This window comes from Lissotriton vulgaris, chromosome 1_1 (assembly GCF_964263255.1).
Source record: "Lissotriton vulgaris chromosome 1_1, aLisVul1.2, whole genome shotgun sequence".
NCBI classification, from domain to species: domain Eukaryota; kingdom Metazoa; phylum Chordata; class Amphibia; order Caudata; family Salamandridae; genus Lissotriton; species Lissotriton vulgaris.
In genome coordinates this window covers 1,611,122,624-1,611,137,299 of record NC_141685.1, presented here as the reverse complement: position 1 = coordinate 1,611,137,299, position 14,676 = coordinate 1,611,122,624, and the positions used below count along the sequence as shown (strand labels likewise).

Sequence of the window (14,676 nt, the reverse complement as noted above, 5' to 3'; positions counted from 1 at the left end):
GACGGATCCAGTTATGGATTACTGAATTTGATATTCTGACACCACTGCAGGCGGGATTCTGTAGCCACGTGGGCACCCTTGACCAAGCATTCCGGTTTGTAATGCTTTACTGGAAGACAGTTTTTATGGGGGGGGGGCAAATTATATGTGGCCTTCGTGGACCTTAGGTCCGCATTTGACCTTGTCCCGAGGGCAAAGCTGTGGGAATGCTTACTGAAATTGGGTATGCCAGCTGAACTGGTGAGGCTCTTGGTGAATCTTCATGCCCAAACATTCGCACAAGTACGCTGGGGCAAGCCTGGTGAGGTCACTGATAGATTTGCAGTTGCAAAAGGTGTAAGACAAGGGAGCGTATTGGCCCCCACTCTCTTTTCCTTATTTATTAACGGGGTCATAAACTCCTTTTCTAATCACCCTACAGACGCCCCTACCCTGGCGGGAATGAAAACACCTTTGCTCATGTTCGCGGACGACACGCTGTTAATATCGAAGACGAGACAGGGTCTACAGTTGGCCCTGTCTAGGTTTGAATTGTTTTGTCGCGAGCATGAGCTAGAGGTCAATGTATCCAAAACCAAGTTTATGGTTTTACGAGGGAAGAACCCTATCTCAGCCAGGGTAACAATGGGTGGAACCACCCTTGAACAGACCTCGCTATTTTCATACCTCGGCGTAACTTTTAGTGAGAATCTTACCTGGATCCCCCAGATTGATCTTCTTGCCCTAAAACATGCTCAAATTGGTGGAGCCCTACTTAAAGAACATAAAAGCTCCTATACAAGGCCTATGTCTCCACTTATGAAGATCTATGGCTCAAAATGTTACCTTCAGTGCTGTATGGTGCAGAGCTATGGGGCTTTAGCAATCTAGACCCCTTAAAATTGGCCCAAAACAAATTTCTTAGGGCGCCTGTAGGTCTACCGCAATCCACACCACGTATTCCCCTTCTTTATGATTTAGGGTGTCAACCAGTGGAGGATATAGTAAGATATAGACCTTTAGCGTTCTGGCGGCGCTTGTGGATTACGCCAGAACTTTCGCTTTATGCGAAAGCGTGTCTGGAAGTTAAGGATCTTCAGGGCTCCCACAAGATAGTCTGGTTAAGAGATCTAAGAACCACCCTATATGACATGGGGTTGGGGGAACTGTGGTCTAATCCGGACACAGCTACTTTTCCCCCCAAAAAAGTGTTGAGAAACTTGGATTGGGAGTGGATTGTATGTAAAAGGCATTCCCTATTGACAGACGGTTCTCTTACGGCATCCTTTGTGCTAGTGAAGGATGCCTGCCAGCTTGAAAATTATTGGGATGTTATTACTAGGCCCATGGACCGCAAGTTATTCCACCAACTTAGAGTAGGGTCACTTCCGCTTAGGGGCCTAACCAGGTCCTGGGGCTATGGTGGGTCTGGTCACTGCCCACTGTGTTTAGGGTTGGGTTAAACAGTTGATCACTTTCTTTTTGTCTGCCCTATGTACCACGTACCAAGACAAAAGTAGTTACGCCCAGTATGTAGAACACTGGGCACCCGTTCAGCGAAAACAGCCAGTAGAATTTTAAAAACTGATACATCGTCATTGGGGTTGCGAAATTCCTGGGCTGGGCATGGATCCTACGGGCAAGGCTGATAAAGTCTCTTTCGACTGCCCGGTAAACTGCTAGTTAGAACAGTAGTCTGTTGTCCCATTGAATGATATGGTTTTTTTTTAACTGTTTTTATATAATTGGATTTATATTGTGTAAATGAAGTCTTGTTCGTGATTTAATACTGTTCTTAGCTTGTTCTTAAATGTATATTAATTTATAAATGTATTGTTTTAACACATTGCTCGCATTCTTTCAGTGGCGGCTGGTGACATTTGTAAGTGGTAGGGCGTAAAACAATAGCCGTACTCAAATCCTTTATTCAGTTTGTCCATGCGCAGTTCAGATACTATATTTACATTGCTAATTCAATTTCAATGTGGATAGCGCTGGAATAGGTAGAATTCTCCACGCTTCTACGCAATTAAACATATTCTGAATTATTATTCACGAGCATCAATCAGTGTAGCCATTCTGAACTGTTGTCAAACTAAGCAAGGAAGGAGGGGCATTTGTTTGAAGCTTGCAGTATTTGGTGGATGAAGCATTTCTAGAGCCAAAAGAGGTCAGTTATTAGTACATAGCGCTGCCATTTGGTATCATTCATTTTCAAAGAATCCGCTTTCTGCTACCCCACACCTCACATCTCACCCAAGCGCTTTACCAGGGCTCAACTACTCAGCAGTCCAAAACGTTAGCCAAGAGAAACAACTGAAATGCTGAAATTCAACTACGTGCTAGGCGCTGGCATAAAACTGTCTTTCTATCGCACTGCCCTGCATGGCCATAGACAATGGCATCTCATTTGGTCTGCCAAGCTGGAAAGGTGCAGGAGCGTGCACGGAATTAGCAATGCAAACATCGTACACATGGAACATGGAGGAAAACAAGCCCGACCACAAGCATGAAAGCAGAAAATGAAGCGCCTGATTCCCATCTCTGTGCATTACCAACAAGCCACTTGCGCCCAGCCTCCTCATCTGCGATTCATTTTCATTTCAGGGAAGCATGCAGGCAGAGGCCGGTAAAGATAACAAACGGCAGGCCTAGTGATTTCAAGCACTCACTGGAAAGCCTGCACAGCCAGGTTCATGATTACCTCTGCACACTTACAGAATGTGGGTCCAGCACCGCAGAATAAACGGATTCATGAGCATCAAAGCCGAAAGAAAAAACTGAAAGCAGCCTGACAAGCTCGCAAGCACACGATACAAAATATACACCGCGTGGTACAAGGTACGGAAAGTGGCTGCAATGGAAACAGAGACTTGGTCTGACACTCTCTCACTTGCCACGGTATCCATATTCTATTTAAACGTTCATATTACTTGCACCGATTTATGCCCTCTCTCTTCCAACTGAATTTGGGGCAATCCAGCTCTTAATAGAGCACTGTTGAACAAGCCCCTCACGTGCTACAGAAGGCTGTGTGATAAGTGCATTTGGAAAATACGAATATTTGTTTCCTTTGTGCCGTCAGCTTATGTACGGTATTTTCAGTTTTCTGTTGTATGTGGGAAATGTAGCTGTTTTGTGGTATTTGTTTAATCGCTGTTAATGTCAAGGGTTCCGGATAGAGCTCAAATGAGCAATGGTCAATGCTTGGAAGAGAGCGTGACTGTCATGCATGTGTGAGTACAGCTCAGCCAATACCAATTGCTGAGATGGTGTCTTTAGACACGTTCTGACCTGGGGCCGCCTTCCAACTGCTTCAAGAATATTAGTTTGTCTCTGTCTTTCTCATTAACGTGTTGCTTTAGTTGTACTTTTTTGATCCAAAACACAAGTTGCGCCGTTTTGTGTCACCAGCCAGAAACGTGATAATATTTCAGAAATATTATCCATTTGTTTTTTCAAAGCCGGCTAGCCTACCTCAGGGTGGCACGACCAGCGTGGTTCGCTCTGTCAGAGTCTGCCCCTGCGGCCTACCTGATGACCGCCGGGCAACTTCAGATCCCCCAGGCTTCCGCTGCATCTTGACGTCACAAATGTGGACTTGAAAAGGTGGGTGAGAGCACCCTCGATGTCCGGCGGGTGCCTTCAGAGGTGCGGTGCGAGTGGCCCCCGGTTCACTCCATGGCCTGATAGTTCAAAGACTATGACAATTCAGTTAGTAGCCGCTGTTTTTCGTCACATCTTCCTGCCTTTCTCGATGAACAGCAGCCCATTATGCGAGCCAGATACAAAGCAAAGAGTTTACAATTAACAAGGCATATTCAACGGCAAAGAAAACCCTGCAAAAGTTCCCCAAATTGACCTCGAATCATGATTTTTGAATGCCGAAAAGACTGGTGTTCAGGTCCCTCTTGCAAAATGTCTCGTTAATGCTGCATTTCTGCCAAAACGATGGTGGCACCAACTACGGTGTCAACCAGTGCATCCTCGCAGTGTTCCACACCCCAAGTTATTTATGTGCAGTCACGGCCGGCATTACGGGCGGGTGGGGCGGGGGCCTGGGGGGGGGAGGGGGTGGAAGGTTGGAAATGGGGTCCCACTCGCGACGACCTGAGGGGAGGAGGGGGGAGGCGGGAGGGGTTTGGAAACGAAAACAAAACAAATATATAAAATAGAATAAAGTAAACTTACAGTCCGGAGACTCCGTCCCAAATCCCGCCGTCCTCGATTTCAAGTCCTGCAGCACGTCATCAGGAAGGCGGCGAGGCAGGCAGCCAGCCAGCCTCCCTCTCCACCGACGCGTTTTTGATTGGTGCGGCCGGCTGCCCCAGGCTACGTAATTTTCTCTCTGTATGCTGCTGCTGCCCCCCATCCTCCCTCCCAACCCAATACCTCATAAACATAGAAGCAACTGTCGCTGCATGGGGGTTCCCCGAGCCCCAATGGGGGTCCAGAGCAGCTCCCAGCCAATGGATCCCTACAAGGCTTCCCCTAGACACGATGTCTCAAGGTCCAAGGGAGAGCATTAAAAGGTGCAGCCCATATTAATATGCCGTCAGCAATGGAGTCTAGATCACTCGTGATGATGAGTGACAACATGAAGTGTCTTTCATGCAGCAGTTTCTGTGGATCGAACGTGTGATTTGTGATGAGATTTGGAACGTTTCTTGTATAAGGACCGTCGGCGTGGCTCACTAGGGACCTGGGCCGGACCACGGATCGCCCCCCCCCGCCAACCCCCCCCCCCCACCCACCCAGATGAAGAGTCCGAATCCAGTCTAGGCGGTATATGTAGCCTAAGCTTGATATTTTTGTCTGTCCATTCAGGGGAATCAAAGAAGTGTGTACGCTCTTTGTATGAAACTCGGAGCCTGACGGGGAACAGCAAGGAGTATTGAATCTTGAAATGGCACAGTTTGGCTTTCACCTGCCTGAAGGACTGCCAGCACTGCTGGACCAGCCTCTGTGAGGACAACAGGAGGGGATTCTTGAGTCTGGCCTGTTGCAGGATGATATCCCTGTCCTTGAAGTTAAGGAATCATGCGATCAGGGGTCTAGGTCTTGCGCCCGGCGGCTGCTTCTGTAGCAGGGCTCGATGAGCGCGTTCAGTGACGAAGCAAGGGGACATGAGACTCGGAGGGAGCCAGTCCGCCAGCCATTTTGCTAGGAAGTCTGCTGTGTCACTGCCCTCAAAGCCCTCGGGGAACCCCAAATATCAGAGGTTGCTTTCAGCGGGCGTGCCCCTCCCGTGTCTTCTGCTAGCTCCGCCAAGCCTTTGCAACGGTTTCCATGGCGGAGACCTTCTTCTGGAGTGCCGTGAGAGAGTCTTCTACTGTCGATATTATGGACTCTGCCTCAGTTATGCCCTGTACAGCATTGCGCAGAGCCTACCTGAGGAGCATGACATCGGACCGGACAGCCCCAATCTTGGCCTCCAGCATGTCCCTGTATTGTGTTATGGCAGCCAGTTTGGCGGCATTGTCTGGAATAGTCAGTTGTGGAATACCCGTAGCCGGGGCCTGTGCAGCTGTGCTTGTGTATTTATCTATTGTACTCTGCCGGGCCGTCACGCCTGGGTTCTTGTCTTTAGACATGATAAAAGGGTATGGCTTTCGTGGTAGACAACCCAAATGAGAAGTCAATGGAAAGGTATGTACTCCGTGGGGTCTACAGAAGGAAGCAGGGGGGGGGACCAGCCGGTCCCAGGCACACCAAGCAACTGCAATGTAGGGGAATCACAGAGGCAGGGGCTGCGACACCAGGCAAGACACCTCCACTACATCCATCCCCCAGCCCAGCTCCGGATAGAGAGACTGGGCATACACGCCCTGGTGGGGAGGGGCCCGAACACCACCAGCGCGTAGCCCTGGTCCCTCACATGGCCCTGGTCCCTCACATGGCCCTGGTCCCTCACATGGCCCTGGTCCCTCACATGGCCCTGGCCACTCACATGGCCAGGTCAGTGCTGTATAGACACAAGCAGTTTGTGTGGTGTTCTCACTGGGTCCTCTGGAACCGTCCCTTCGTTGGTCTCTAAAGAATAATCCTGCTTCTCGTCTGTTTCCAACAGCCCTGTTCCATTCGACTCCGCCGCGGCTATATACCTTCTAACTCCCTCTTCCGGGTTGAGAATGGCCCTGTGATGGACTCTATTTGGAATCTGTCTGACTTGCCACTCCAAGTACCAGAGGTCTGACCTCAACGAAGTCTGCAGTCTCGGTTTATCTGCCTACCTTCAATAGCACTCCAGGCCTGCCTGTCTGGCATCCCATAACAAGAAGACTGTACGGAACCAACGTGCTTGTCGCCTTGCTTCAGATGCCATGCCACATAGACGAGAGGTGGAAGACACTCCAGATATCTTTGGGTAGCGGGAGAAATCGGATATTGAAGAGGTGGATACTCCAGGTGTCAAAATTGAACCATCATTCTCCCCATAAACTGCTAATTTCGAGGTAGACGTTGAGGCCAAAGAGCATCTGCCACCTCAGTAGTAGCAAAAGACTGCAGTGAATACTGATGCTCCCCTTAGTCACCACCTCGAGGAACCAGCCCAAGCTCCTGTGCCGCCCTTGAGACTTTACAGCAATTGCCAACACCACCCGTTCCACATTCAGTGCTCAAATCCTGCTCGAAACAGAGCCTCATCTGTAGCTTCGGTGCCGGATCCGGAGGCACACCCTCGCCCATCCTCTGACTCGAAAGGGGTGGAGGTGAAGATTTCAGAGCAGAGACCTATTAGACAGAAACACTAGGAGCTGAAGGCAAGTTCGGTGCCGAGACCCACCAATCCAAAGCTTTCGGCTCTGATACCAACCTTTGACGTCTTCCAGTGGGTGACCATCTATCCCATTGAGGTCCCTCTACCACTGCTGCCTCCTCTGTGGCTCCCGAAGATTTCAGGCAGCCAATACTCGAGAGGCTTCAGAAACAGATGGTTGCTCGGTAGTCACAGATCAACATCCATCTAGGCACTTGACCTTTGAGAAGGCCATCAGTCCACCAGTGCTTTCCCCTTCGAAAAGACCTAGTGCTACCTCTCATTTGCCTCCTGTTCGTTCTCGTCCTTCTCTCCCTCCTCCTCCTCCTCCTAATCCACTCCATCTACCTCTTGTGCTGCCTTTACAGTTGTCACAGCACTCATCTCGGGGGTCCTCCCACTTGAGGGCTTGGGGACAGTCCTAGACTCCCTTATAACCCACAAGTCCCCTTTCATGACCAACTGGGCTTGGTGCCTTAGGACGGTTATGATATTGAACCCCCAGTGGACCCAAACATGTACCCTGCTAAGTCTTCCCTTTCATATGAGGTCAATGCATATCAAGAGGTTCTACACAGGGTTACCACATTTCACAATGATGAACTTCGTGTGCAGCAAAAAGAGGATGCTTTCTTTGTGGAAACCCTCTCCTTCCCCAACACTCCCTCCAGTACCCTCCGATGCTAAAGGGTGTCCTTAACCTGACATGGAGATTTTCAAGGAGCCAATCCCCCTCACTGAGTTACTATCAGGGTGGATACCGGGTTCTCCAGTATTGGGGTGTCTTTCATAGATTCACATGCCTGAATCATTCACCGCCGTCCGAGTGGGAGTCCCACTGTACATAAAAAAGCAATAATTTGCATATAACAAACCAAAATCCTTAGTAATAACCAACCATGAAGTAAAGTAGCCCTAAGCTACAGTGCAAAAAACTTTTACACTCATGACTATTCTTGTCATTTTGTATAGACCAAACTGCAGTCAATCAGGCAACAGCACCCACCAGAATGTTCTCCCCAGAGGCTCAGGCTCTCAGATTTTCTACCGCACGTCGTGTGAAGGGAGTCTCCCTGAGCTCTGCTCAGTTTTTTCTTCCAAATTTCTACATTCTGCAAATATTTTTACATTTCTTCAAGGAAGTCTTTATTTTCAACCCAGCTTCGCCTTTTTCTAAGGACCCTCACGATAGTACTGTCTTTTTTTCAGAACTTGAGGTGGCAAGTCGCAGGTTCTGTGGAACCTTTTTCTCAAAGGACCTTTGAGAACGGAGAGGCCCGTCTCCTTCTGTGACTACAGAGGTTGTAGACTTCAGACACCCCTGTCTCTGGCATGGAGAGTGTTTGTTCTAGACAGGCTAAGTCCTCTCTAAGCGTGGGTGTGGGACTGGGATTCCTTCTCCTTGGCCTCAAAGGATGAAGGAGGATCCTCTGGATATTGTTCCCCCACGGAGTCTGCGGGCCTCCACGCCTACAGGACCTGGTCTCTGGCGTTTCCAACTCTTACTGACGCCTTTACACTTAAAGGTGCCAGTCCATCGACTGGCTTGTTGACACGCACGTCGACGATGAAAGACCCAGTCTTCGTCGACGACGACGTTGAGTGTGTCAACGAAGTTGAAGACTAAGGGCCTTCTTCTACTTTTAAGTTGCTCTCGTCGACGGTCTCGTCGACGGCCTTGTCGTCGACGATGTCTCCGTCGACGACAGTGAGGACAGTGCTCTATCGTCGACTTCTGGCTCGTCGTTGGTAAACCTCGACGACGGTAAGCCTCGTCGATGGTAAGCCCCCACGGAGTCTGCGGGCCTCCACGACTACAGGACCTGGTCTCTGGCGTTTCAGACTCTTACTGACTCCTTTACACTTAAAGGTGCCAGTCCATCGACTGGCTTGTTGATACGCACGTCGACAATGAACGACTCCGTCTTCGTCAACGACGACGTTGAGTGTGTCAACGAAGTTGAAGACTAAGGGCCTTCTTCTACTTTTAAGTTGCTCTCGTCGACGGTGTCTCCGTCGACGACAGTGCTCTCTCGACTGCTGGCTCGTCGACGGTAAGCCTCGTCGATGGTAAGCCCGTCGACGACAGTTGGCTCGTCGACGGTAGCTCGTCTACTGTAGTTCGTAGACAGTAAACTTCGTCGATCATTGGCCTAGTCAGCGATTGGCTTAGTTGACGACGGAGAGCTGCGTCGATGGTGGGCCCGTCAACTGTGGCCTCTTTGACGGTCAGTTCCGTAGACGTTAAACTTCAACAATAATTTCATCGTCGAGGGTTGGCGTCGTCGACAATTAGCTGTGTTGACGCAGATGGCCTTGTTGACGGTTGGCCTCGTCGACAGTTGACCCAGTCAATGGTTGGATTCGTCGACGGTTAACCCAGTTGACAGTTGGCCATATGCACAGTGCTCTTGTAGCCTATTTATCAGTTCTAAACTGTTTTTCCACTACATCAATGTGATGGCGTGATAGTTCCGTGCAGCCAGACGTCCTTCTGAGCTGCTTATAAAATTGCAAGATGAGGATCAAGAGGAAGACCAGTTTCTTGAGCCTACGGATCAGGCTCCAGCCGCGGTGCCAACAGCACAGATGCCATTAGATCTCCTCAACAACTTACAGTAAATGTTGACTGACTACTATCACTGATTCCCTCCATCAGAATAGGCAGAGTCGCTGCCTTCAACACTCATGCCTCGAGCACCTGCATTAACGTGGAGAACACCAAGTCAATCCCACCAAACTCAGGAGGCTGTAACCTCAGATGATGACAGAGAAGAAGATGAGGTGATGATAACTCTGTATTGTCGGAGTGGGATGATTACCATACGCAAACCCCATCACCTGCTGCTCCTCATACTGCGGTTTTTCCACTGGTAGACATTGGAGGTTTTCATCTCGTAATGGAAAGAGCAACAAAGAGGTTCCTGATTTCTATGGAAACTACACAGGAGGACTTTTTCTTATATAACTTTAAGGATCAGCCTCAAAGACAATTCCGATAATAGACTTCATCTGGAAGGAGGGACTTAAAATCATGTCAACTCCAAATTCGTTACCGGCAGTCTTGCCTCGTGTGGACAAAAAGTATAAGGTGCTCCTCATATCGCCTGCATGCCTTATAGGGCAATCAAAGACGGAGTCAATTGTCACCTAAGCGGCTGAGAGACGGGCTAGAAACCCATCTTAACAAGTACTGCTCCACCTGACAGGGATGGCAGACGCCTGGACTCCATTGGCAAGAAAGTGTCAACGCTAGCTGCAACTACTGTCCGTGCTGCAAACTCCCTAGCAATATAGGGGAGATATAACAGACAAAGGTGGTCGGATATATCACCATATATTGAAAAGCTTCCAGAGCCAGAAAGATCAGAAGCTAGAAAAATATTGCTTGAAGGAGAGTGTACTTCTGCAGAGATCATTGACGCAGCAGTGGATGTGGCATCTACAGGCTTCCGGCAGTTGGCAGGTGCAGCAGTGCTGAGAAGGCAAGGTTGGTTAAAGTCAGCATCATTCCGCCAGGAGGTCCAGGCTAAGATCATCGATATGGGTGTTTCTCTTTGGCCAGCATATTGATGAGGCCCTGCAGGCCATAAAGAAGGATACAGAAGCTGGGGAACCTACAGTTTCGTAAATCGTCCTTTCGTGGTGCCAAAGGTCGTGGGTCCTATTCCAAAAGAGGGGGCTACTCTCAACAGTGCTTGTACCAGTCTTCACAAGGTAACCAGCGATACCAACAGTATAAACAACAAACATACGGGCAGCGAGGTAACAACTACTCGCAGGGAAAAAAGAAGCCTTCTTACCGAGGACGAGATACCTCTAGAAAGCAATGAGACGTACCACCTGCCACCACTACGGACAGGTGGGTCCTGGATGTAGTAGCCAGGGGCCACGCTTTAGAATTCGCGAAAACCCCTCCAAATTCTCCTCCAAAAGTTCCACCACCAGCCCACCTCAAAGAGCTGTTCTCCCAGACCAATGTAATGATTCGGAATGGAGCAATCGAGAAAGTTCCTCAATTGCAAAGTGAAAAAGGGTCTATTTCAGATTCTTCCTCATATGCAAGAAGTCAGGAAAATGGCGCCCTATCCTCGACCTGCGTGCCCTCAACAAATACCTCAAGAAATGATCCTTCCGGATTTTAACACTCCGAGAAATCCTCCAGCTTCTTTCCAAAGGGAGATCACATGGCCACCCTCAACCTTCAGGATGCTTATTTTCATGTACCAATCCTTCACAGGCACAGGAAGTTCTTAAGATTCAGAGTGGCTGGCAGGCATTTTCAATTCAAGGTTCTCCCATTTGGACTTCGTTCAGCGCCCCGTGTATTCACAAAAATGTTAGCTCCAGTAGCGGCGCATCTTCGCTTAAGGCATTCAAGTTTTTCCATATTTGGATGATTGCCTTATCAAGGCCAATTCTTTAGAAGCAGCAAGAGCGCATGTTCAAAGATGCCTGATGCTATTCTATTCTCTGGGTTTCTCAATCAATCTCGAAAGATTTCATCTAACTCTGTCACAAAGAAAGTCGTTTCTGGGAGCCACACTAGATACTCGACTCACTCAGGCTTTCGTTTCAAAAGAAAGGCAGCTCAAGATTTGCAAGATAGCTCTCCTTCTACAACAAAGAGAGTGTGTTTCAATTCAGACGTTCAAGTCTTTTCTAGGGATGATTTTATCCTGCATCCCTCTGGTACCCAACTGGCGTCTCCGAATGAGACCTTTGCAAGAGGAACTCAGCCTCCGATGGGTGCAGGTTTCGGGATCGTTCGACGACAGGATCCGCATAACTTACCGTATGAGAGAAGCCTTTCTCTGGTGGACTCAAAAGAAAAATTTACAACAAGGATGTACATTCCTGACGGAAGTGCCAAGGTATACCATCACCATGGATGCTTTTCTCGAAGGATGGGGGGGCACACCTTCAGGGAATGACCGTCAATGGAAAGTGAAATACACAGTAAAAGAAATGGCACATAAATCTGCTAGAGCTGAGAGCTATTTTTCTGGCCTTGAATTCCTTTTGAAAGGTATTACAGGGGTCCAGAGTTCTAATCAGGACAGACAAAACAACAAGTATGCATTACTTAAACAAGCAAGGGGGTACAAGATCGGCCCTTCTGTCTCAGCAAGCCCAGGAGACTTGGGATTTGGCTCTGGATCTCAAGATAGATCTTTCAGCAGTCCACGTTCCAGGGATGTCCAATGTGCTAGCGGATTCTCTCAGCAGATCTCCAATATCAAATCACGAATGGAATATCCATCAACCGACTCAGGACCGAGTCTTTCGAGAGTGGGGTCACCCCGACCTGGACTTGTTTGCAACAATTCAGAACTGAAAATGCCCACACTTTGCAAGCTAGATTCCTCACAGGGACTCATGCGGGACGGCGCTTCCGATGAACTGGTCTCAGATATATGCATACGCCTTCCGTACGTTTCCTTTGGTTCCCAGAGCCATCCGGAAAATGAAGAGGCAGCCGTGTCGCCTTATTTTCATTGCGGCCAGGTGGCCTCGCCAATATTGGTTCACAGAGCTCCTGCTCCTCTCGGAAAGCGATCCCATTCAGCTTCCATCAATACCGAATCTTATGTCAATGCAAGGGGGGTCAAATCTGTTACCCGGACCCAGCTTCCTTGACATTAGCAGCTTGGCTCCTCAACGCGTTGAATTCGCCCATCTAGATATCCCTGAGGATTGTTAAAAGGTTTTGGGTAATGCTAGAGCACTTGCCACTATTAAGACATACAAACTTAAATGGAAAAGGTCCTGTACCTGGTGTCACCAATTTACACCCAATTCATGCTAAACCGGAACAGATCTTGCCATTCTTTCTTCATTTGCCATATCAGGCTTATCTCATTCCATACGGAAGGTGTTTTTTGCAACCACTTCCAGATTCCGTCAAGATGGCTCTAACTCTGGAATAATCCAACAATTCTTGAAAGGTTTATTCCAGATGTCTCCTCCTATTCGATGTCCACCTCCATACTGGTACTTAAATGTGGTGCTCTTCCAGCTCATGCGTCACCCCTTTGAACCTATTCATAATGTGTATCTCAAATTCCTTTCATGGAAGGTTTCTCTACTTCTAGCACTGACACCGGCACGTAGGGTCAGTGGCATTCAGGCATTCACCACCAAAGTCTCCGTTTTTACAATTCACTTCAAATTCAGTGGTGCTTCATACCAATCCAAGCTACATGTCTAAAGTTCCATCCGACTATCATCTTAATGAGCCAGTGAATCTAAGGACATTCTTTCCTGATCCTCAAACACAACATTGCGTAAGACAGATCAGTTATTCGTAGCATACGGAAGGCTACGTCTAGGATACGCTGTATCTAAACAGACCATAGCCCGCTGGGTGTCCTCAGCAATCAGTCTATGTCATCAGCAAGCGGGAAGACCTCTGGAATCGTTGCCGAGGGCACATTCTACGAGAGCGGTCTCCTCTTCAACAGCCCTTTTAGCTGGTGTGTCCCTCCATCGCATCTGCAGAGCGGCAACTTGGTCAACCAGGCATACGTTTACCAAGTATTACTGCTTGGATGCTGCAAGCAATGCAGATACTTCAGTAGGACGAGCAGTGCTTCGCAATCTTTTTAAATAGGGTGAGGCTCTGTTCTCCCTCCTCGTCTATGCTCTTTTAGACTCTTATTTTACATGTTATTCTCTGTTGCAAAGCATGTGTATGTACTATGATACAAGGAGCGTCTACGAGCATTATGATGTGTACTGCTATCTACTCTGATTCAGGCATGTGAATCTATGAAAGACACCGCAATACTGGAGAAGAACAATAGTTACTTACCTGTAATCTGTGGTTCTCCAGTATTGGTGTCTTTCATAGATTCACATGCACCCGCCCGACTCCCCTCAGAGGCTCCTTAGGCGATTGTTTTGGTTTCACTCCTGTGCGAGAAAATCTGAGAGCCTGAGCCTCTGGGGAGAACATTCGGGTGGGTGCTGTCGCCTGATTGGCTGCAGTTTGGTCTATACAAAATGACAAGGATAGTCATGAGTGTGGAAGTTTTTTGCACTGTAGCTTAGGGCTACTTTACTTCCTGGTTGGTTATTACTAAGGATTTTGGTTTCTTATATGCAAATTATTGCTTTTTTATGTACCGTGGGACTCCCACTCCGACGACGGGGAATGATTCAGGCATGTGAATCTATGAAAGGCACCAATACTGGAGAACCACAGATTACAGGTAAGTAACTATTGTTCGTAACAAGGGAAAAGTTACAGGTAAGGGTGCAGCCCTAATGGGAGCTACCCCATCAAAGCAGGAACACCCTTCGGTGTATCCCCTGATCACAGAACACCTGTCGGGGAAGATTGGAGGGATTTCTGCAGCACTGGTCAGAAATTCCCCAGACATAAACGCCACCAAGCCTCTCCCCTCGCCAACACAAATTGTCCGGAGAACATATCCACCTCCTTCACGAGGGGGTACAGGCCCTTCTGGACAATTCTGTGTTCATTTAAATTGTCATTTCACTTTCTCGTATCATTGTAATTCTCTCTCCTATTCCTCTATTGCTGTTTTTTCAAAAGGTTGCTATCTTTTCCCCTACTCTTAATTCCTCTATAGCTGAAATTGTTAAAGAACCTGACTCGCATTTCTCGATTCTGGACTTTTATAGGTACTCCTTTTGTAAACCAATCTTTTTAATTGAGCTTGTTTGTACAAATGTCCCCTGGATACTTTTAATATGGATCTACTGCTTAGCAATGGCTGACATCTTGATTCCTCCATAAAAAAAAGAGGTCAGAGGCCATGGTCTGTGGGTCTCCATAGACTAAGCAGATACCGGAGTTACACCCATAGTGCATTTGCACACTGTGTGGTAGAGGATGTTAGCAGACTTGGGACTTTGAAAGCTTATTGTGTTCATTAATATCTAAACATCTTACCTTGTGCTTCTCTTTT

General features: G+C 48.1%; 1 protein-coding gene across 6 annotated transcripts in view; it reads left to right on the top strand.

Annotated features, from left to right (window-relative positions):
• The window catches only part of LOC147750884 (uncharacterized), a 1,319,653-nt gene that overhangs the window by 547,662 nt on the left and 757,315 nt on the right, over positions 1 to 14,676 (top strand). The gene's annotated exons all lie outside the window — the stretch shown is intronic.